This window comes from Eulemur rufifrons, chromosome 7, assembly GCF_041146395.1.
Source record: "Eulemur rufifrons isolate Redbay chromosome 7, OSU_ERuf_1, whole genome shotgun sequence".
NCBI classification, from domain to species: domain Eukaryota; kingdom Metazoa; phylum Chordata; class Mammalia; order Primates; family Lemuridae; genus Eulemur; species Eulemur rufifrons.
The window spans coordinates 249,545,203-249,567,892 of NC_090989.1; positions in this window are offsets into that span (position 1 = coordinate 249,545,203).

The following is a 22,690-nucleotide window of genomic DNA, read 5'->3' on the forward strand; positions in this document are numbered from 1 at the left end:
TCTCCATCTATTTCAATGTTAGAAATCATTAGTCTTACAATTAATTTTCCACCATAAGTTGCTCCAAAACAAATAAAATCTGAATTAACTATCTTCTAAAACCTCATTATTAAATAAATTCATTACATAATAAAATAAGCTTAATATTTTTATTAATCTATTTTTCAGTTCACTATTCACATCCTTACCAATAATTTCAATAATTACAAGCTGATTATCAGCATTAATACTAAGTATTAGCCAATTTCACCTATCTACCATGTTTAAAACATCAAAATAATATATTTTAATATTTATTTTATTTCAGATTATTTTAATCAAATTTTCATTACCCCAAAACTCATTATCATTTGAAAAAAAATGAAAAAATGAATACAAGATTCTACTTTCTTTCTGTTTCATTAATTGGATCACTTACACTTTTAATAGCAACTGATATATTCAATATCATAGACTCACTAAATTTACTTGTAATATAATGCTGTACTGCTAATTCTCAATAGATGATCTAATAAATTACTATGACTAGCATACATATGACATTTATATTAAAAAACACTCAGCTCAGCTTAAATGCAGTAGGATTCTGGTCTCTGCTGTGGGAACACAAGTACCAATGAGTACCATCAATCCATGTTTCTAAATCAAAGCTTAATTTCTATAGCTTGAGTGTCTCCAATCATCCTTTTCCATTGCTATACATATCTGAACAGGAAAAATAAAAAGATTCCCTTTTGTTTGGACGCCTTTCTTTTGTGATTTTCCAGGTGTGCCTAATCAAGTAATCATCATGCAGGCAAAAGTCTCCAGTGAATTCATTGACTTTAAAAAGGAAAGAACATTTTCCTAATAATAATGATCCTAATCCTGTTCCAAATAAAATGGTCATAATTATGAATCAGGAATAAAGGCGAAGAACAAGAGAGAGGATTATAATGTGAATACTTAATGTGAATATCAGAGAGGATTTGCTTTGCTAAAGGTAATGGACATTCTACATGTAAAATTTTAAGGTATTTTTCATAAAAACTGTTATTATGCTTTCTCCATCTAATAACATTATACAGGTACATACTCATCTTTGAAATAATAATGAAATATTACTGAAGGCTGTAAACAACTAGCTGACACTAACTTATCACTCTTGCTAAGGCAGGTCTTATCAGTTCTCCCCACTGTAAAACCCTTGTATTTTGTATAAATCAAGTGTTCTGTTGTTATACTCACTTTCCCTATATAAAAAGTCATGGAGTATTATTATCTTTCTAATAATTCCTAAATTTTTATTATTGGAATTGTCTAAATTAAATTAAAAGAGTGAAATAGCTCTACTGTATGCGAAGCATTAAAGTGTATATACCACTTATTGACAACCAGAATTCTGGGAAACCTCAAACTTGAATTTTACCTACAATCAAAACCAGGGGCATGTAATGCTTTGGTAGTGTGTTTGTTTTCCTGTTCTGACATGGAGATTTCTGATAATTCTCTCCAGAATGCTAGATCCTATTCATCCATTATATGCCACTAATTTCTTTCACCATTGGTTTCTTCACACACAGTATACATCCAATGTTGGGGGCAGATAGGAAAACCTTTATAGATTAGTGGCTGCTGAAATAGCTGTACTACTCAGAGCTAATAGAATCCTTTCGGTTTACTCCTATTTTTTGTTCTAACAGAGAAAAGCAAACAATAAAAACAAAATAATATAAGCAAATCAACAGAATACTGAGGCTATGAGTAAGACTGCATGTAAATGGTGTGAACAATCACATATACGTTAGAGGAAAGGATGCTATAGAGCTTGGATATAGCAGCTCATTCAGTTCTACTTCCCCGTATGGGAGGTTGGGAGCTCTTCCTGAGTGACAATCATTCAGAGTTGGCCTACTCTTCACTGCTCCTCACTATAACTGGTTAATGTCACCTAAGATCCCTCTGAGGTTTGTTTTAAAGGAATTGAGTTTTATTCACCAAATTTACTCCTGTTCACTTGGTTACCACTTATCCCTCTAAAGTTAAAGGCCAAAAAAAAGGCACCAGATAAAAGCATTTTCCCTAAATTTCAAAACAATTTTATATCATAATAATTATTAGAATGATTTTTACATTTCTGTTAAGCCTTTTGTAACTTACATCCATTGAAAATAATTTAAAATTGCAGATGATAAAAACCATCTACTAGAATTTAAAATCAGTGATATCAGAGATGGTTTCTGTCTTGTTCATAGTTTTATACACAAATCCTAAAACAGAGTTTGGTATACAGTAGGTGCTCAAAAACAATTTATTGAATGAACAAATCTATGTAAAAATGCCACCACTTAAAGATAATCTGTGCAAAATCTTGAGCATTGGGTGATGTCTCAGTCTCTCTCTCTTTATATTTACATCTGTCATTCCCCAATCTGCCAATATATTTATTGACAGAAACAAGTTATAATAACCACTAAACAATGCAGTATTGGTTAAATAAATCATCATATATCTATATAGTTGGCTACTAAACAAGCACTAAAAATGTTGTAAAAATATTTTGTTGATCTAATGATTGTTGTTTGACACTCCAGAAAAGCCATATGAACCTCCACTGGCTACAACAGTGTTTTAAGTACCTCATACCTTAACAACTTTGAATGCTATCATTTTCTAAATTATGTAACATCTTTATTTATTTTAGTAGACATTTTAATATTTTAAGAGGGTTTCTAATGATGTTTTCCTTAAATTCTTACACTAAATTAGATTTGTTTGTAGTCCCACAGCTTTAATACTTTATTCCATTTGATTTCCTAATACTTTATTGTGAATTTTAGCATATATTTATGATGATTTGTTTTATAATTTTGTTTACATATAAACCTTTTTATTCACAATGCTAGTTTCAAGAAATGATATTTTTTTCTAATTTCTGTAATCTTAGCCATTCCTTGAGGTTTTCATAAAAGATTTCATTCAAATTATCATTGGGGGTCAGTTCTTCAACAATATTTTCAACTTTTTACGATGACTGTTAACTAAGATGGTATGCCCTTAAAATCTACATTGTGGTCACACACACATATCTATGTTACTGGGATCCGGCTGTAAAATTTATTATCATAGGATTATTAAATAATAGCATGCTTTTATCATATATTTAGGTTTATTTTATAAACATATTTTTACTTTTTGTAAATTTTCCATTATTATCCTATGTACCAATATATTTATTTTCTGTAGAATTTATTTATAACCCATCTATATTGTACGACTATTAATTATATAATTGATATATTTTATATTCTTAAGTGTCATGTTAAATTCTCCAATTAAAATGATTCTCTCAATTAATATTAATTTTTAGGATTTTTTTCTGTATAGCTTTCAATTCTATAAACTTTCATAAAGTCCATGGTTATTTTTACTATATGTTTTTGTGAAGTGATCAGGCAAATGAGGAAGAAACACCACCACACTGAATACAAGCAGTCAGTGTCACAGGCAGAAAATGAAAGAGTGTGTTGTGGACCTGGAAGCCAAATGGAGAAATATTTCAAGGAGGAGATGTGATTGTTTGTGTCAAATGCTACTGATAAGTCATGTAACAAGGACTTAGAACTGACCTTTGGACATAGCAATATGATGGTTATTACTGGCCTTTGCAAGAACTGTTTCAGAGGAGCAATGAGAATATAAGCTCAAATGAAGTTAGTCAAGAGAGAATGGGAGGGGAGAAACTGGGGGCTGCAAGTATGCATAACTCTTTTGAAGAGGTCTTAAAGGGGAAAAGAGAAATGGACATTTGAAGATGAATGTGGATCAAGAAAAACAAATAAAATGGTAAAATTAATTGCAGGCTTATAGGCTGCATGGAATAAGCCAATAAACAAAGAAAAACATGAAATTTGAGAAAAGAAAGAAAACAGTTGCTGTAGCAGTTTTTTTTTAAGTAAGAGGGAAGGCACTCTACTGCATAAAAGGAAGGGTCGATAGTAGCTAAAAGCACAGACTTTTTTTTTTTTTTTTTTTTTTTTTACTAATAACAGAAGAAGAGAGAGTATATGACACAGATGGAGGAAAGCGAGTTTAATCTTACAGAAGTGAGCCTCTGGCTGTTAGGAAACCAAGAAGCAAGGTCATAATCTGACAGTGAGGTAGAGGAGAGTGCTTTGAAATTTGAGGAGAGTAGAGACTGACAGCAAATAATAGTTTAAGAGAAAGAAAAGAAGATGGGAAAAGTAAATAATGGTATGATTATTGTTCTATGCTCTCAGTTGTTTTGTTTTTCTCCTTTTGAATATTTAAATGAGAACAGGCCAATTTTGGCAAACTTGGTATTTGAAAAAGAAAATTAAAAAAGAAGCAGCAGCAGCAAAGAAAAACAAAGTATTTCAGTGTATTCTACTTAGGTCTCCTTCATGTCTATCTGAACACGTATTTAAACCCTTCTTGAGGTACTTTAGGGCTAGATGCTATAGATTTTAATGATCAGTTCAAACAACAGAAAAAAACTATTAAGGATGCTATTCACGTGGGCAGTCACAGGTGGGGAAATCTTTCTGCTTTCTCTTTCACTAACTCTGCCGAGAAACAGTTTTAAGTATGATAGTTGTGAAAGTCAGCCCACAAGATGAACTCCAATGATTTTTTTCTCCTTGTATTGATATCCTTCTCTAATCCCCTCCCATATTGAATCGGGATTGATCTGTGTGAACAATAGAAATGGTGAAAGTGTGATATTCAAGGCAAGGTCACAAACAGCATTTAAACAAGCCCCATAGAGAGGCCCACATAAAAGGAATGGAAGCCTCTTGGCTATAGCCATCACTAATATACCAGTGTTGTATCAGAATCTCCTGAATGTGGACGCTTCAGCCCTAATCAAATTTTCGGAGGGCTGTGACCCAAGCCAATATCTGACTGCAACCTCAGGAGACAGCCCAAGTCAAAACTTCCCAGCAAAATCACTTTGAAATTCCTGACTCAGAAAAACTATGAAATATATCAAGTTATTATGGTTGGATTAAGACACTAATCTTTGAAAGATTTGTTATTAAGTGTTAGATAATCAATAAAAAATAATTTGTACCATTGGAGAGATACCTAACCTGGTGAGATTTCACGGTGAAGAAAAGCCCTATAGATCACTGATTTTCTCTCTTCTTCAGGCTGCATGCATTGCTGATAAGAGTTGGTTGGAATTTGGATCCAATACCTTGTAGCAAAATTCCAACTGACTCTTACTCTTAAATTTTCTCTTTCTCTTAAATTCTTACAATATCTGCCCCCTGCCACATGTTTATTTTATGGCTCACTCTTGACAGACAAAGAGAGTTGCCTTAGTCTTAGTTTTAGTCCTTCTAGGCTGCTATAACAAAATATCATAAACTGAGTAAGCTTACAAATATCAAAAATTTATTTCTAGTAGTTGGGGAGGCTCGGAAGTTCAAGATCAAGGTACCTGCAGATTCCATGTCTGGCGAAGGCCTGCTTCTTCATAAGTGGTGCCTTCTCACTGTGTCCTCACATGGTGGAAGGGGCAAACACGCTCCCTCAGAACCTCTTTTATAAGGATACTAATCTCATTCACCAGGGCCCCACAGTCATGACCTAATCATCTCCCAAAGGTTCCACCTCCTAATATCATCACCTTGGAGGTCAGGATTCCAACATGTGAATTCTGGAGGACACAAGCATCCAAATCATAGCAGTCTCCTTAGCATAAACTCTGCATTTCAAAATGCATTAAAAATGCCATGCTGGTACCAATGTAAATATACCAAGCAGAAAACGCAGGTAAAGAATAGTAAATATTCACTGTATAAAAAATGTTCTTTCATTACTTGGAAAATCAGAAGTACGTAAAACATAAAACACAGATGTATGGAAAAAATAGCAACATATATATCAGTAGTATGCAAAGAGAGACATAAAGTCACTTCAGACTGACTGAAAGTCTAAGATTGTCAAGTAGTGTGAACCAATAAAATCATGCACTTTCCCAATTTCAGATATTGGGATATTCAGATATTAAGATCAACCCCAAGGGGATGATCAGCTGAACAAAGATAAGCCATAAAGAGAAAGTGAAGATAGTAGAAAGACTGAAAAGAGTATTAAAGCAAAACACAAAATGATGATAGCACTATTTTCAAAAAATCCAGGAAACCTTTTTCATTTTCTTGTCAGTGTTTCAAGATTAAATTTCTTTACATCCTTAACATAATCTCTTATTTTTACCATGAGAATTTCTGAAAGCTATTAATTCAATCAACAAACATTAATTGAGCAGCTACTGTATGCCAAACACTATTGTAAACACTGGGGATAGAGCAGTGAACAAGAAAAACAAAGCCTCTTCCTTCATGGAGCTTAAAACTATTAATAGTAGAGAATAAAAGCAATAAACAAATATGGATCACAATATCAAACAGTATTAAGTGCTATACTATCCTAAGAAAAATAAAAAGGTAAGATGAAACAAAATAAAGATGGATGTTCTATTTAAGGGAGCACAGTCAAATTCTAATAGAGCTGGTTGTTGTTGACTTCAAATTAGGTACAAATGTGTCCACATTTGAGTGCATAAACTCTGTTTCCCCATGTGTTAAACTGAGTTAAATTTGGTTTTGATGGCTTCCTTATTTCTCCCCTCTTCTGAATATCTAGTGGCAAATTCAGTCTTAGTTGTCGTGCAAGAGGCACTTTCCCTTCTGTAGAGTCAGGCAAGGCTCTGTATTTAGTAACTTTGGAAATCTTGAAGATGATAGATTCATACACCATGGGCCACATAAAGATATCGATTGTCCAAGGCTACATGATAGATCATTGAAAGGCACACTGATGCTTTGAACCAAGTTCCAGCTCTCTCGTTGCTGTGATTCCCAAGGCTCTAACACTCACATTTAAGTCCCTGGAAACACAAATTCTCCCTTAAATGCTCCTGTTACTCCTGGGTCAGTGTTAAATAGGGAAGTGAAAGTCCATCTCAACCCTCCAAACAGCCAGTTACAAGAGTTGGGGAATCCATATGTTCACAAGGGTCACTTCTCTTTTTTCAAAACCTAGAATCCCACCAGCCTCAAACCATCCAACTATATAGTACCTAAAGTCTCTTATCTATTCCTTGAGAGTAAGGAAAAATGTATCCTCAGGGAAAAAAGATGCAAAAAATATCTATCATTCTTTCCTGAAAAGCCCATAGAAAGGTTCTACAGCAAATTTTTCAATCAGGTTATCTGTCAGAGATAATAAGATAAAAAGGGACTACGTCTGCTTCCTTAATTATTAATACAGTTACACTGTCAGAGTTGAGGATTTGACTATTAGACATCACCATGTATTTTTGCCAAAACAGAGTAAACTGGAGGAAGAATGGGACATGGTGCTAGACTTACATATTTGATGTCAAGAAAAGTCAATTTGGGTTGGTAGGACCTATTTTAAGAGGCATAGAAATTTCTGTTCTTTCTTAAGGTAAATATTTGAAAATGAGGAATGAAGTACAAAATAATCTCAATAGTTTGAGTGAGTAGACCAAAGCAAGAAAAAGTTCAAACAGCCAAATAGATGGTCTCTAGGTATGCTCAAATGCTCAAAATTTTTTTGTTTATTTTTTAAATTTTTAATTTTTTGTTTACCAGAAGCACAGGTTTGGTATTAGGGACGAGACTACCAGTCTTAGAAAAAGAAATTGATAAGAACAAGACTGTGGATTTCTAAGCAGGTTCTTGGCAAAGAAGATGTTTAACAAATAACAAGCAAATTAATATGGGTTGTTTTGCACAGAGTACAAGATAGACTATAGTAAGGACATAGACATTTATGACAAGGTGGGTACAGGCAAATAATACTATGTCTGATGGCATGGGTTAAGAATACCCTATACTGGGGAAGCCTATAAGCCCCAGTTTATCAAGTGTAGACACATAGTCCACTGTTTTCTCATCTCATCATACCACAGAGAGAACAGGTGAAGACCAGATGAGGCTGGAGTTGATAGCATGAAATGGAGTTCCAGGAAAGGGCCCTATCTACTGTCATAGACATTCTTATAATGAAGTTTGTGAATTGCCTTGGAAGTGAGATACAAAAAGAAGGGAGCCAGGCACTAGAGAGTCTAAATGTTAATATTATATCAGTGCAAACAGTTGGCCTGAGAAATTGTATTTGAGCTACTAAACCAATGTTCCTCAACCATTTTTTTTCATTGTCTCCCATCCCAGGAGCCTTTATAGATATTTTGCTCCTAATAACATGCCTAGTGAAATTTTAATACCTCAAATATATTGTATTTGTTTATATGCCATATGTATATGTGTTTTATATATTTAAAAACAATGATATTTTTAACACCCCTATATATAGCAAGAACCAATTTTTACCCCTTTAGGGATGATATCATCCAAGTTGAAAATGCATATACTAGAGAAAAGGAGAGAGTGTCTCCCAGCTGAAAGTAAGCTTGGGTGCAATCCCTCCTTTTAGGGAAAAGTTTCCTTACTTGTGGTCCATCTACCATGAGGCAACCTGAACTTCTAGGGTCATTCATATGACAATCCTGCTTTTCATTCTCTGTTAAGTGTTTATCAAATAAATAAATGAATAAAACACCTAGACTTAAGAATTTAGACATTAAAGTGAAATTGTTGGTTCTGAGTGATTACAGGGCTTTGAGCTCTTATTACCTGTTTAGTAGTAACCAGAAAATATTTTTGCAACTGCTCTTAAAATATTAACATTGCAGTTACTAAGATTAAAAAAAAACACCTACCCTGTGATACAGAAATTTTATTTTTAGGTATCCCAAGTGAATTGTGTCCTGTATAAGAATGTTTAAACCAATTTTAGTTATAATAATCCCAAACTGGAAGTAGTCCAAATGTCCATCAATAGCAGAATTGATAGAAACATTGTAGTGTATTTGTGGAATAGAAAACTACTCATTCATTAACAAAAATCAACTACTGATAAATGTAAACACATGGATAAATGTCAAAACATTATGTTGAGCAAAGGAAGCCAGGCACAAAAGATACATGATGCATGATATATGTATAAGGTAGTTATAATATATGATGTTTGTTTCCATTTATTCGAAGTTCAAGCCCATGCAATACTAATCAATGTGATAGAAACCAGACTGGTGATTGCCTAGAGTAGGGAGTGGGTTGATAGAAAAGGGCATAAGGGACATTTATTAGGTGATGCAAATATTCCATATCTTGATATCAACATTTGTCAAGCTGTGCACTTAAAATTTGTGCATTTTACTGTGTAAAAACTGTACCCTAAACCACATGATCATTTCAATCAATACACAAAAAGTATTTAACAAAGTTCAGCATTTTTTCTTAATAAAACCACTTAAATTTAAGTATAGAAGGAAAGTTGTTCAACAGAATAAAGTCCACTTTTAAAAACCCACAGCTAGCATCATAATTAATGGGAAACAACTAAAAGCTTTTCAACTATATTCTCGTACAAGGTAGAGATGCCCACTCTCACCACGTCTATTTGTCATAGTACTAGAAGTACTAGCAAGAGCAATCAGACAAGGAAAGAAAGCATCCAAAAATAAAGTTATAATTAAAATCATCTTTATTTGCAGATGACATGATCCCATATGTAGAAACACCAATGTCTTTTTCAACAACAACAACAAAAAAAAAAAAGCTGTTAGAACTAATACATTCAGTAAAGTTGCAGGATATAAAATCAACCTATAAAAATCAATCACATTTCTATACACAAATAATGACCTATCTGAAATGAAATCAAGAAAACAATCCCATTTATCACAGCCTAAAAAAAATACCTAGGAATAAATTTAACCAAAGAAGCAAAAGATTTATACACTGAAACCTATAAAGCATTGATAAAAGAAACTGTAGAAGATATAGATAAATGAAAAGATATCCCCTATTTATGGAAGAAAAGAATTAATATTATTAAAATATCCATACATTTTTTTTCAAAGCAATATACAGATTTAATATAATCTCCATCAAAATTACAATGACATTCTTTACAGGAATAGAAAAAAATCCTAAAATTCATATAGAACCACCAAAAAACTCAAATAGCCAATGCAATACTAAGAAAGGTAAACGAAATTGGAGGCATCACACTTCTTGATTTAAAATTATATTACAAAGCTATGGTAATCAAAAGAGCATGACATTGGCAAAAAAAAAAAAAAAAAAAAAAACATATTAATAGCTCAATGGAGAGAACAGAGAGCCCAGAAATAAATCCAAACATATATGTGAACTAATTTTGGATAAGGACACCAAGATGACACGATGGGGAAAGGATGTCTCTTCAATAAATGGTTCTGGGAAAATTGGATTTCCACATGCAGAAGAATGAAATTGGACTCTCATATTACACACCATACATGAAAATCAACTCAAAATGTATAAAAGAAAGGAAAGCCCATCAGAATTACGCCAGATTTCTCAACTGAAACCTTACAAGCAAGAAGAGGTTGGGGCCTCATTTTCACACTTCTGAAACAGAATAATGCCCAGCCTAGAATCTTGTACCCAGCTAACCTAAGTTTTCTATATGAAGGAGAAATTAAGACATTCTCAGATAAACAAAGGTTGAGGGAATTCACCAAGACAAGACCAGCCCTACAAGAAGTACTCAAAAGAGAGTTACACACGGATCAGCACAAGAAAGACCCACGAATGTAAAACTACTCAAGAGCTAAAGATCAAATCCCAGATACCACAATGGCTCAAGAGAGAAAACATAGCAATAAAGTTCTACCCAACAAGCTGAACAGAAAACTGTCCCACTTAATCAGTTTTCTCAATAAATGTGAATGGATTGAATTCCCCGCTCAAGAGACATAGACTGGCCCAGTGGATAAAAAAACACAAACCAAGTATCTGCTGACTTCAAGAAACTCACCTAACCTGCAAAGATGCATTTAGACTGAAAATAAAAGGATGGAAATCGATATTTCAAGCAAACGGTAGCCAAAAGAAAGCTGGTGTGGCAGTCTTAATTTCCAATAACTTAGCTTTCAAACCAAAAAAAGTAATAAAAGACAAAGATGGTTACTACATACTGGTTAAAGGCACAATTCAACAAGAAGCCATGACTATACTCAATATATATGCACCCAACCTAGGTGCACCTAGATTCATAAAGCAAACCCTACTTGATCTGAACAAAATGATAGATAACAATACTGTAATAGCTGGAGACTTTAACACCCCACTGACAATACAGGACAGATCCTCTAAACAGAAAATAAACAAAGACATAATGGACTTAAATAGAATGCTAGAATAAATGGGCATGGCTGACATCTACAGGACATTCTACCCAAAGTCCACAGAATATACATTCTTCTCATCAGCTCATGGGACATTCTCTAAGATTGACAATATCCTAGGACATAAAGCATGTCTTAAAAAATTCAAAAAAAATGGAAATTATACTATGCATCATCTCAGATCACAGCGGAATAAAAGTAACAATGAACCCAAACAGAAACCCTCATTCCTACTCAAAGTCATGGAAGCTAAACAACTTTCTCCTGAACAATTATTCTATAAAGGAAGAAATCAAGACGGAAATCAAAAGTTTCTTTAAATTAAATGACAATGGAGATACAACTTATCAAAATCCATGGGACACAGCTAAAGCAGTCGTGAGAGGAAAATTCATATCCATAAATGCCTATATCAAAAAAAGACAGAAAACTTGAAAATAGACAACCTAATGAATAGACTCAAAGAGCTGGAGAAAGAAGAACAGATTGACCCCAAACCCAGCAGAAGGCGAGAAATTACTAAGATCACATCAGAATTAAATGAAAAGGACAACAAAGAAACCATAAGGGAAATTAATAAAACAAAAAGTTGGTTCTTTGAAAAGATAAACAAAATAGACACACCTCTGGCTAGACTAACCAAGAGCACAAAAGTAAAATCTCTAATAACCTCCATTAGGAACATGAAAGGAGAAATCACAACCGATGCCACAGAGATACAAGATATCATCTATGAATTCTACAAAAATCTTTATGCACATAAACTGGAGAATGCGGAGGAAATGGACAAATTTTTAGAAACACATAGTCTTCCCAGGCTCAACCAGGAAGAAATAGAGTACCTGAACAGACCAATATCAAGAACTGAAATCGAAACAGCAATAAAAAACCTTCCCAAAAAGAAAAGCCCTGGTCCAGATGGGTTCACACCCGAATTTTACCATACATACAAAGAAGAACTGGTGCCCATCCTACACAAACTATTCTCCAATATTGAGAAGGATGGAATTCTCCCCAACACGTTCTACTAAGCCAATATAACATTGATACCAAAACCAGGAAAGGACACAACAAAAATAGAGAACTACAGACCAATTTCTCTCTTGAATACAGAAGCAAAAATTCTCAATAAAATACTAGCAAATTGAATCCAAGTACTTATCAAAAAAATAATCCACCATTACCAAGTGGGCTTCATCCCAGAGATGCAGGGGTGGTTCAACATATGTAAATCTATAAATGTAATTCACCACATAAATAGAAGCAAAAACAAAAACCATACGATCTTCTCAATAGCTGCAGAAAAAGCATTTGACAAAATTCAACACCCTTTTATGATAAGAACGCTTAACAAAATAGGCATAGATGGAACCTACCTAAAAATAATACCAGCCATATATGACAAACCCACAGCCAACATCATTCTGAATGGGGAAAAATTCAAAGCACTCCCACTTAGAACTGGAACCAGACAGGGCTGCCCACTGTCCCCATTAGTTTTCAACATAGTATTGGAAGTCCTTGCAAGAGCTATCAGGCAAGAGAGCAGAATCAAGGGAGTCCAAATAGGGAAAGAAGAGATCAAACTCTCACTTTTTGCTGATGATACGATGTTATATCTGGAAAACTCCCAGGATTCAACCATGAGACTCCTGGAATGGATTAACGAATATAGCAAAGTCTCACGCTACAAAATTCATATACACAAATCAGAAGCATTTATATATGCCAATAACAGTCAATCGGAAAACCAAATTAAGGACTGAATACCCTTCAAAATAGCAACAAAGAAAATAAAATATCTAGGAATATACCTAACTAAAGAGGTAAAGGACCTCTATAAGGAAAACTATGGAACACTGAGAAAAGAAATAGCAGAACTTGCAAATAGATGGAAAACCATACCATGTTCGTGGATCGGAAGAATCAACATTGTTAAAATGTCTATACTACCCAAAGTGATTTACAGATTCAGTGCAATCCCTATTAAACTACCAACATCATTCTTCACAGACGTAGAGAAAATAATTATACACTTTGTATGGAATCAGAGAAGACCCCGTATAGCAAAAGCAATTTTAAGCAACAAAAATAAAATGGGAGGTATTAATTTGCCAGACTTCAAACTATACTATAAGGCTGTGGTTCTTAAAACAGCATGGTACTGGCACAAGTGCAGGGACACAGACCAGTGGAACACAACAGAAAATCCAAATATAAAACCATCCTTATATAGACACCTAATTTTTGACAAAGCAGGAACTCTGGGGACAAGAATCCCTATTCAATAAATGGTGCTGGGAGAATTAATTAGCCACATGCAGAAGACTGAAACAGGACCCACAGCTTTCACCTCTCACAAAAATCAAATCACGGTGGATAACAGGCTTAAACCTTAGGTGTGAAACGATTAGAATTCTAGAAGAAAATGTAGGAAAGACTCTTACAGACATTGGCCTAGGCAAATAATTTATGAAGAAGACCCCCAAGGCAATCACAGCAACAACAAAAATAAATAAATGGGACCTGATTAGATTAAAAAGCTTCTGCACAGCCAAAGAAACAGTCTAGAGAATAAACAGACCACCTACAGAATGGGAAAAAATTTTTGCATACTACACATCAGATAAGGGACTGATAACAAGAATCTATTTAGAACTCAGGAAAATCAGCAAGAAAAAATCAAGCAACCCTATCAAAAAGTGGGCAAATGACATGAATAGAAATTTCTCAAAAGAAGATATAAGAATGGCTAACAAACATATGAAAAAATGCTCAACATCCCTAATCATCAGAGAAATGCAAATCAAAACCACAATGAGATATCACTTAACCCCAGTGAGAATGGCCTTTATCAAAAAAAGCCAAAACAAAACATGTTGGCATGGATGTGGAGAGACAGGAACACTCATACACTGCTGGTGGGACTGCAAACTAGTGCAACCCCTGTGGAAAGCATTATGGAGGTATCTTAAACAGATTCAAGTAGACCTGCCATTTGATCCAGCAATCCCATTATTGGGCATATACCCAAAGGAAAAAAGGTCATTCTATAACAAAGACACATGTACCCAAATGTTTATAGCAGCACAATTCACAATAGCAAAGATGTGGAAACAACCCAAATGCCCATCAATACATGATTGGATTAGTAAACTGTGGTATATGTATACCATGGAATATTACTCAGCTATAAGGAATAATGAAGATACGACATCTCTATGGTTCTCCTGGAGAGAGTTGGAACCCATTATATTAAGTGAAGTATCCCAAGAATGGAAAAAAAAGCATCACATGTACTCACCAGAAAATTGGTTTCCCTGATCATCACCTAAATTCACATCTGGGAACGATACCAATCGGATATCAGACTGAGGTGGGGCTGGGGGGAGGGGATGGGGGTATGCCTACATAATGAGTGCATTGCGCACGGTTTGGGGAATGGTCACACTTGAAGGTGCTGACTCGGGAAGGGGGGGTGGGGAGGAGAGGAATATATACCTACATGATGGGTGCAACGCGCACTGTCTGGGGAACGGACACACCTGGAGCTTTGACTTGGGAGGACAGGCGGTACATGGGCAACGTATGTAACCTGAAATTCTGTATCCCCCATAATAATAAGATGAAATAAATAAATAAATAAATAGAAATGTATAAAAGATTTAAATGTAAGGCCTGAAACCATGAAACTTCTAGAGAAGAACATAGGTGAAAAGGTACTTTACTTGGCCTTTGCAATGAGATTTTTGGATATCACACTAAAAGTTCAGGCCACAAAAGCAAAAATAAATAAATGGGACTACAATGAACTAAAAAGCTTATAGGTAGCAAAGGGAATAATCCACAAAATGAAAAGATAACCTACAGATTGGGAAAAATATTTGCAAATCATATACTTGTTAAGGGGTTAATATCCAAAATTTATAAAAAACTCTTATAACACAATAGGAAAAATCAAATAACCAAATTATAAAATAGGCAAAGGACCTGAACAGACATTTTTCCAAAGAAAACATAAAAATGCCCAACAGGTATATGAAAAGGTGTTTGATATCACTAATCATCAGAGAAATATAAATTAACCACTATGATATATCACCTCATGTCCTTATGGGTGGCTATTACCAAAAAGACAAGAGTAACCAAATGTTGACCAGGGTGTGGAGAAAAGGGGACTATTGTATACTGTTAGAAGGAATGTATGTTGGTGCAGCCAGTATGGAAAACAGTATGGAGGTTCCTGAAGAAATTAAAAATAGAATTACCATATGACCCAGCAATTCCTCTTCTGAATATATACCCAAAGGAAATGAAATCACTGCCTAGTAAAGATATGTAAAGATATCTGAACTCCCATGTTCACTGCAGCATTATTTCCAGTAGCTAAGATGTGAAAAAAACCTAAGTGTCCAACAGATAAATGGATAAAGAAAATTATATATATATATGTTTTCTTTATATCTATATAAAAGAATATTATTCAGCCTTAAAAAAGGAGTTCCTTCCATTTACCACAACATGGATGGATCTAGAGGACATTATATTATATTATACTAAGTGAAATAAGTCAGACACACAAAGAAAAATATTGCATGATCTCAATTATATGGGGGGAAAAAAGGCTCAAAAACACAGACAATAAAATAGTTGTTAACACTGGTGGGGGTGGAGGGAGGAAATGGGGAGATGTAAGTCAAAGGATACAAAGTCTCAGATATGTTGGTTGAATTAGTTTAGAGATTTAATGTACAACATGAAGATTAAGGTTAATAAAATTGTATTGTATTTGCGATTTTGTTAAATGAGTAGATTGTAGCTGGCATTGCCACCAAAAAAAAAATTAACTGTGAAATAATAGATATATTAATCTGCTTCCCTATGGTGACCATTTTACTACCTTTATGTATCCTATAGCATTCTCTTGTGAATCTCAAATATACATGAGAAGATTTACCTTTAAAAAATTGTACCACATAGATAAAAATATATTGCCACTAAAGTGATGTTGTCAGCAAGTGTCATGTAGTTTTCAGGGTAGAATTCATTTTTAGGTAAAAAGTAACTTTTTCTGCCAAGAGAAAAACACTCTATAATTGCTATTGCTGCAGCATAGCAGAGGATGCTGATGGAGCGAGCAAGAAGTTGCAGATAGGAAGAAAGCAGCCAAGCCAGGCGGTCTGACAACAGACATTCTTGAGTTAACAAGTAGAGAGCAGGCACATACTTTGTGCGCTGAAAAAGGGGATGAGCCAACCACCTCAAAGTGCACAAAGTGACCTTTGAGTATCTAGAGATTCTATATTCAAAGCCTATCTGAAATAGCATTTCGGGTCATGAAATGAGGAAACAATATCCCAACAGAAAATGGCAAGGAATCAGATCCTACAGAACTCAGGAAAAAACGGGTAGATTCAGTGAGTGCAGCATAAGAAGAATGGAGGGTCCAGCCTCATCCAGAGCAAGGATTATGACTTAACTTTGCAGGTGAAGGCGAATTATTCTTTCCTTAACAAAGAGGAACTGTGAACTCATGAATAAATTTATGGTCATTGTGAGTAAAACTGTACAAAACAAAAATTTTACATCATAAAACAATCATTTTCTGTACATTCTTTTACATGAGTTTATTTGATTTTAATGAATATTTTTCACATTGTCTACAATTAAAGGACCTCTGTAGTTATTCCTGCAGAATTATCTGGACTTAGTCCACACTATGTATTAATTCTATCTGGATGCGCTAAAGGGCATCCTTTAAATCACAAAACATAGTACTCTCTCCCTGAAATCCATGCTACCCTGAGAATTGGCGTGAAACTGAAGGGAGGAGACAGACCAATGAGCAGAGAGTGTGAAGTTTATGGGACTGATTTGTAATTGAACAAAGCCTTGATCAGCTCTGCATCTAGGTTGACATGATATTAATAACAAAATCAGATCCAACTGTGAATATGTTTTGTTAGGATATTACAAGGGAAATAAAAGGAGATGGTGATGGGGAAGCATATTTATTTATTTTCTGTGACTTTAACTTAAAATAGGAAACTATTTTAAACAGAAATGCACAAATGTGGTCATTTTATAATGAATATTTTTAATGTGTGCATGTTGATTAACACTTTCACCTTGATTTTTATTCTCTCTCTTAGGTAATATAAAATGAAAATTAATTTTTTTTTAGTTACATGCTTTTCCAGATGTGGTCTAGTGAGCAAAGCTGAGATTTTCATGAAGAGAAACTCCACTGCTAAGATTTTGAGAAACCCATGGATGAACCAGGATGTTCTGTTGTTGTTGTTGTTGTTGTTTTTAAATCACAGACAATTTCAAAGCCTTCCTAATTGGTTGCTCAATCTTTATCTAGCCAGGTTTGTGTAAAAATAACTATTATTATGGTGGATAAAAAAAGAGTAGACAGATATGAGAGATATCTGGTGAACATTTTTTTCTGTAGTAAATAATGATGAAAGCCTTACACAAAGAAATGGGTCTCTGTTCTTTACATTACTACCTAGGAACCTTGGAAATAAACCCTTTAATGGGGAGGCCATCAGTGTTCCATGTAGTTTTTAAAGAAACAATATACTAGTGAGCAAAATGAGTAGATAAATGCACCACAAGATTTAACATCAGATAGCCAGGTTCTTGTACCTTAACTTTGCTGCTCTCTAGTTGTGAAACCTTAGGCAAATTACCTCTGCCTCATTTTCCTATTCTATAAAATTAAGACAAAAATTATCTTCCTTACAGTATACATAATCCTGAAGAATAGAATAACCTAACACAATTACTTACCTCACATTTATACCTAGAACACAGTAGTTTCCTATAATATATTAGATACCTGTGACTGCCTTAACATATTGGCACAAATTTGGTGGCTTAAAACAACAGAAGTATTTTTTCACAGTTCTGAAGGCCAGAAGTTCAACATTAATTTCCGTAGCCTGAAATCAAGGTGTTAGCAAAGCCATGCCATCTCAAGAGACTCCAGGGTGAAGTCTGTTTCTTGACTCTTTCAGCTTCTGGTGGCTGCTGGCATTCTTTGACTTAGGTCCACATCACCCCAATCTATGCCTCCATCTTCACAAGGCCTTCTCCTCTTCTGAATATGTCTTCTTCTCCTTTCTGTTTCTCTCTTATGAGGACACTTGTGATGGTATTCAGTACCCACCCAGATAATGGATCTTCTCATTTCAAGATTTGTAACTTGATCAGATCTGAAAAGACCCTTTTTCTAAATAAGTAACATTTACAGGTTCCAAAGATTAAGCTGTGAATATGTCTTTGGTGAAAGATAGGGGCATTTTTCAGCCTACCACAGTGCTCAATACATGTTAGCAGGCATTCTCTATCATATACATGATCTCTTTGAATACACATTATTCCATTCATGTTTACCATGTGAACATGAGAATTTTATCCTCTTCACTGACTGAAGCCATATTTGTGGGACTGGCCTATGGACAGTGGGTTTAAAAAAACATACTTTTTCACTATAGCTGTGAATAACCCAAAGTCAAGAGAAATCTAGGAAGTTTCTTTCCCAGGCATCAGTAGCATTCTATTAAAAGAGAAATATTAAGATTACTTTATCAAGAAGCAAGCATTCAACTAAACACAGCTTAAAGAGCAGTATTTCTCAAGTAATAAGAGTATGTATATCTTCTGTGATACTTATATTTGTACAAAAATGTGGAACAATTCACACATTCAGCTATTTGAATTTTGTGTCTGTAGAAAACAAAGCCAGAAAAACGTTGAGACTTTCAAAGTAGGCCACATATGTAAAACAATACGTGGTGAAAGTACCTAGCCTGGCAGATGGCTGAGAGTGAAATTACAAAGTGATGCAGTGAGACATTTGATTAAAAAAAGCAATGATAAGCTGTCAGCTAATGCATTATTAATTGCTCTAAAAACTTCTTCTCACCAAAATATAATAAAAGGCAAAATCTTTTGCACACAAAAATATGTTAAAGCTCTTTCTTAATCACTCCCAAAGGGGATGATTTTTCCAATATAGTAGGTTAGAAATCTTAAATATTAGACTTTCATAATCCTTCTACATAATTTTTGTAATTTTTAGACAAAAAAACCATTCTTCCTAACGTATTTGAAAAATGCTTATATAATTAAAAAATAAAGCAACAGGAATTCTCAACCTAAATTTTCCGTCACCCAAATGGAAAACATTGGTAACAGAAAATAGAATGGGAACTGCCTTCCATCTTTCCATATTGAATTTTTTCAATCAATAAATTAGCATTCTAATGATATGCTATTGGTTCCTCTCACAGGTAATTCCTATCCTGAATAGTTCTTTTACTGTTCAAATCTTCATGTATACAAAAACCACCTTGGCCTCAGTATATTAGCCATGAAACTTTAAAGAAACATACTGCAGGGCATTATGCAAGGCACACATAGATGCCTCTTCCTGATGGCACTCCATAGTCCTGGTCTCAGATGTGCTCCAGATTCACATACCTCCTTTGAGATTCCAAGTGTTGACAGCTCACAGACCCTGTCCAGTGTGCTTTCCTGCCCTATTCCTCAAATCAGCATTGTGGCATAGGTCTGTGCATTTGAAAAATTATTTCTTTCATACCTCAGCCTATTTAGAGAAAATATATTTATGTTTGCCTTGAATTGATCTGAAAGATTATTTTAAGGGCTTGCTAGCCTCGCTGATGCTAAATTTAAAGAACCTCTTGGTTCCTTTATTTCCTCTGTAATTTCAAGGTGCTTCCCCAGAGGCTGAGCCTTAATGTTTTACTGTCATCCTCCTCAACCTCTGTTCATTTTTTTTGGTTTTGTTTTTATTTTGATTTTTTTTTAAACCTGATTATTCCTTGAGTAAAAAGAAAGATCTTGATGGCCTAGTTGCTCATTTTGTTTCCTCCTTTGGGAAGCCTAGGGAGATATTAGCTCAGCAGGTTTGAGATAGCTTCATTGCCTCAGGAAAGATAAGCGGTATGAGCTTTTCAAAGCCTAAGCTCCTGAATATGGTTACCAGATAAAATACAGAATGCCTAGTTAAGTTTTAATTTCAGATAAACAATGAGTACTATTTCAGCCTAAGTATGTCCCAAATACGGTATGGGACATACCTAAACTAAAACAAATTTACATGACAACATACTTATATAAAAAAAAAGTTTATCTGAAATTCAAATTTAACTGCATATTCTGTTCTCTTTTATTCCCTCCTGAATCTGTCAATCTTACCCTGGTTACTCACTCTTCTCCTCTTCTGGTTATTTAGATACTAGTGTCAGGTTTTATTCTGAAATGTCGGTTCTTAGTGCACTCATGGCTGAAGAATGACCAGATGCACCAAAGTAAGGCAAGCACAAAAATGAGGTATATTGAGGAGAGAAAGGTGGGATTATAGAGCAAGAGAAAGATACAGGTTTACAGAGCATGACACACATGCCACAGATGACAACTGGACCCATTGTCACAGCAAAGAAGAGCCAAAGAAGGGCAAAGAGAGAGACAGGTTATGGTCTGCATCTTGTTTTATAGTGCCCAGGTTGGGACCTCTCTAGTGACTCAGATGTCATCATGGGACCACTTTGATTGGACTGTTGGGAGTTGCATTACTATGAATGCAGGTTGTTCTAGGTCAATTTCCGGACTCTATGATACCTATGCGGCTTGGCCCGTGGGCTAGAGAGTCTTCTGCATTCTTCTGCAGCTGGCACACTAACTTATGATTGGCACATTCATAGGTTATTCCCTCCTCCCTCAGGTATGGCTCAGGGTGGGGAAGGGCCAAGATGAGGGCCTGGGGCCAACGCTTGTCCTTCTTCCCAGGTGGGTCAATTGTACCAAGGCAACAACACCCATGTTTGTTCCTAGGAGACCCGGAATCCCTTGCTATCTACCTAACACTAGCACAGTAGGTCTGAGATAGCTCCATAGAAGTGTCTACTTGAAAAAAAGCTATGCATAAGAGAGAACTTCTCTCTGTTCTACCTGACAGACATAACCCTGAGAGGGTTTCCTTGCTTTTGATTTTGAAACATACTTGCTTTCTTATATACAATCACAGTTTTCATCTAACTAAAATACTTTAAAAAGTAAGTTTATATATTTCTGCTGTAAATGTAATTCATGCTCATTCTAAAGAAACCGGAAATTCAGAAATGTGTAAAGTCAATCACCTTTAGTGCTTCTGCTCAATGATGGTAATAATACTATTAATAGTTTATAGTTATTTATTTCATGATCTCATTCGATTCTCACAGGCAAAGCATTCTATAGATTTTATCATATAATCTGCTTTCACTGAGGAAACTGAAGGCCAGAGCATAACTTCTTAAAGACCAGGAAGCTAACAAAGAGCAGAGCAAATGTCTAAACCAAGATCTCTTTACCTCTAGAGTCCTATTCTCTGTGCTCCCTCCATGCTGTTAACATGTTGCTATATTGCATCATAGGTTGCTTTTCAAGGGCTATTTTGCATATTATTCATTGTAATGAATATGCATTTTCCAAAACAGAGGACTTTTTTTTTAAACATTTATTTAAGGACGTATAATTTTACATACAGTAAAATGCCCAGCTTGTCATGCAACTTTATTTGATTTCCCTTGGCCACCTTGGCTTCTCCCACTCAGTGTGGTTAATGTGCAGATTTTGTTTTCCACAAATAAGTTATAATCTCCTACAAGACACCATATGATGCTATAATCCCCCATGTATGCATACACAGAGCTGAGCACAAAGCAAGAGTCCTATTATTCTAACAGCCTCTAATTAGGTGCCTATTTTGTTAGAGGCTCTCCACACACATTATCTGTAATCTTCACAACACCCCTGCAAGGTAAATATTATGAGGAAGAAATTGAGATTCAGAGAGGCTAACTAGCACCCTCAGGACACATAGTACTTTTGCAGAAATGAGAAAAAAATCTTCCCTACTTGTAGGTAGAAGCAGTCCTGAAAGTCCCTTGTCAAGATCACTGAATGAATCCTCATTGGCTCAGAGAACTTGGGAAGTGCACAACCTACACAATCATAGACAACAGCTCTCTTCAATATAACACAGTTAGTAAACAGCAAGTGAGCTTTAAAGTCAAGCTGTCTAACACCAAGTATGTATCCACTCTTTGCATCTCTGAATCTATACTGTCTCTAAATCTCTGGTTCCTTATATCATTGGAGCTACTATATCAACTTTTCTCCTACAAATCTCCTACAATTCCCCAACTGCTATTCCATACTCAATGACAACACTCACATCCGCTACATCTTCACTCTTCTGCCCCTGAGTAATACCATGCCTCATGCTTCAGGGGGGAAAATATATTTGTATCAGAGGTACTTATATTAAATAGCAATCAAGCCTATTAGTCTCTTATTGGAAGTGTGGAGTTAACTTGTTTCAAGTAATGAGGAAGG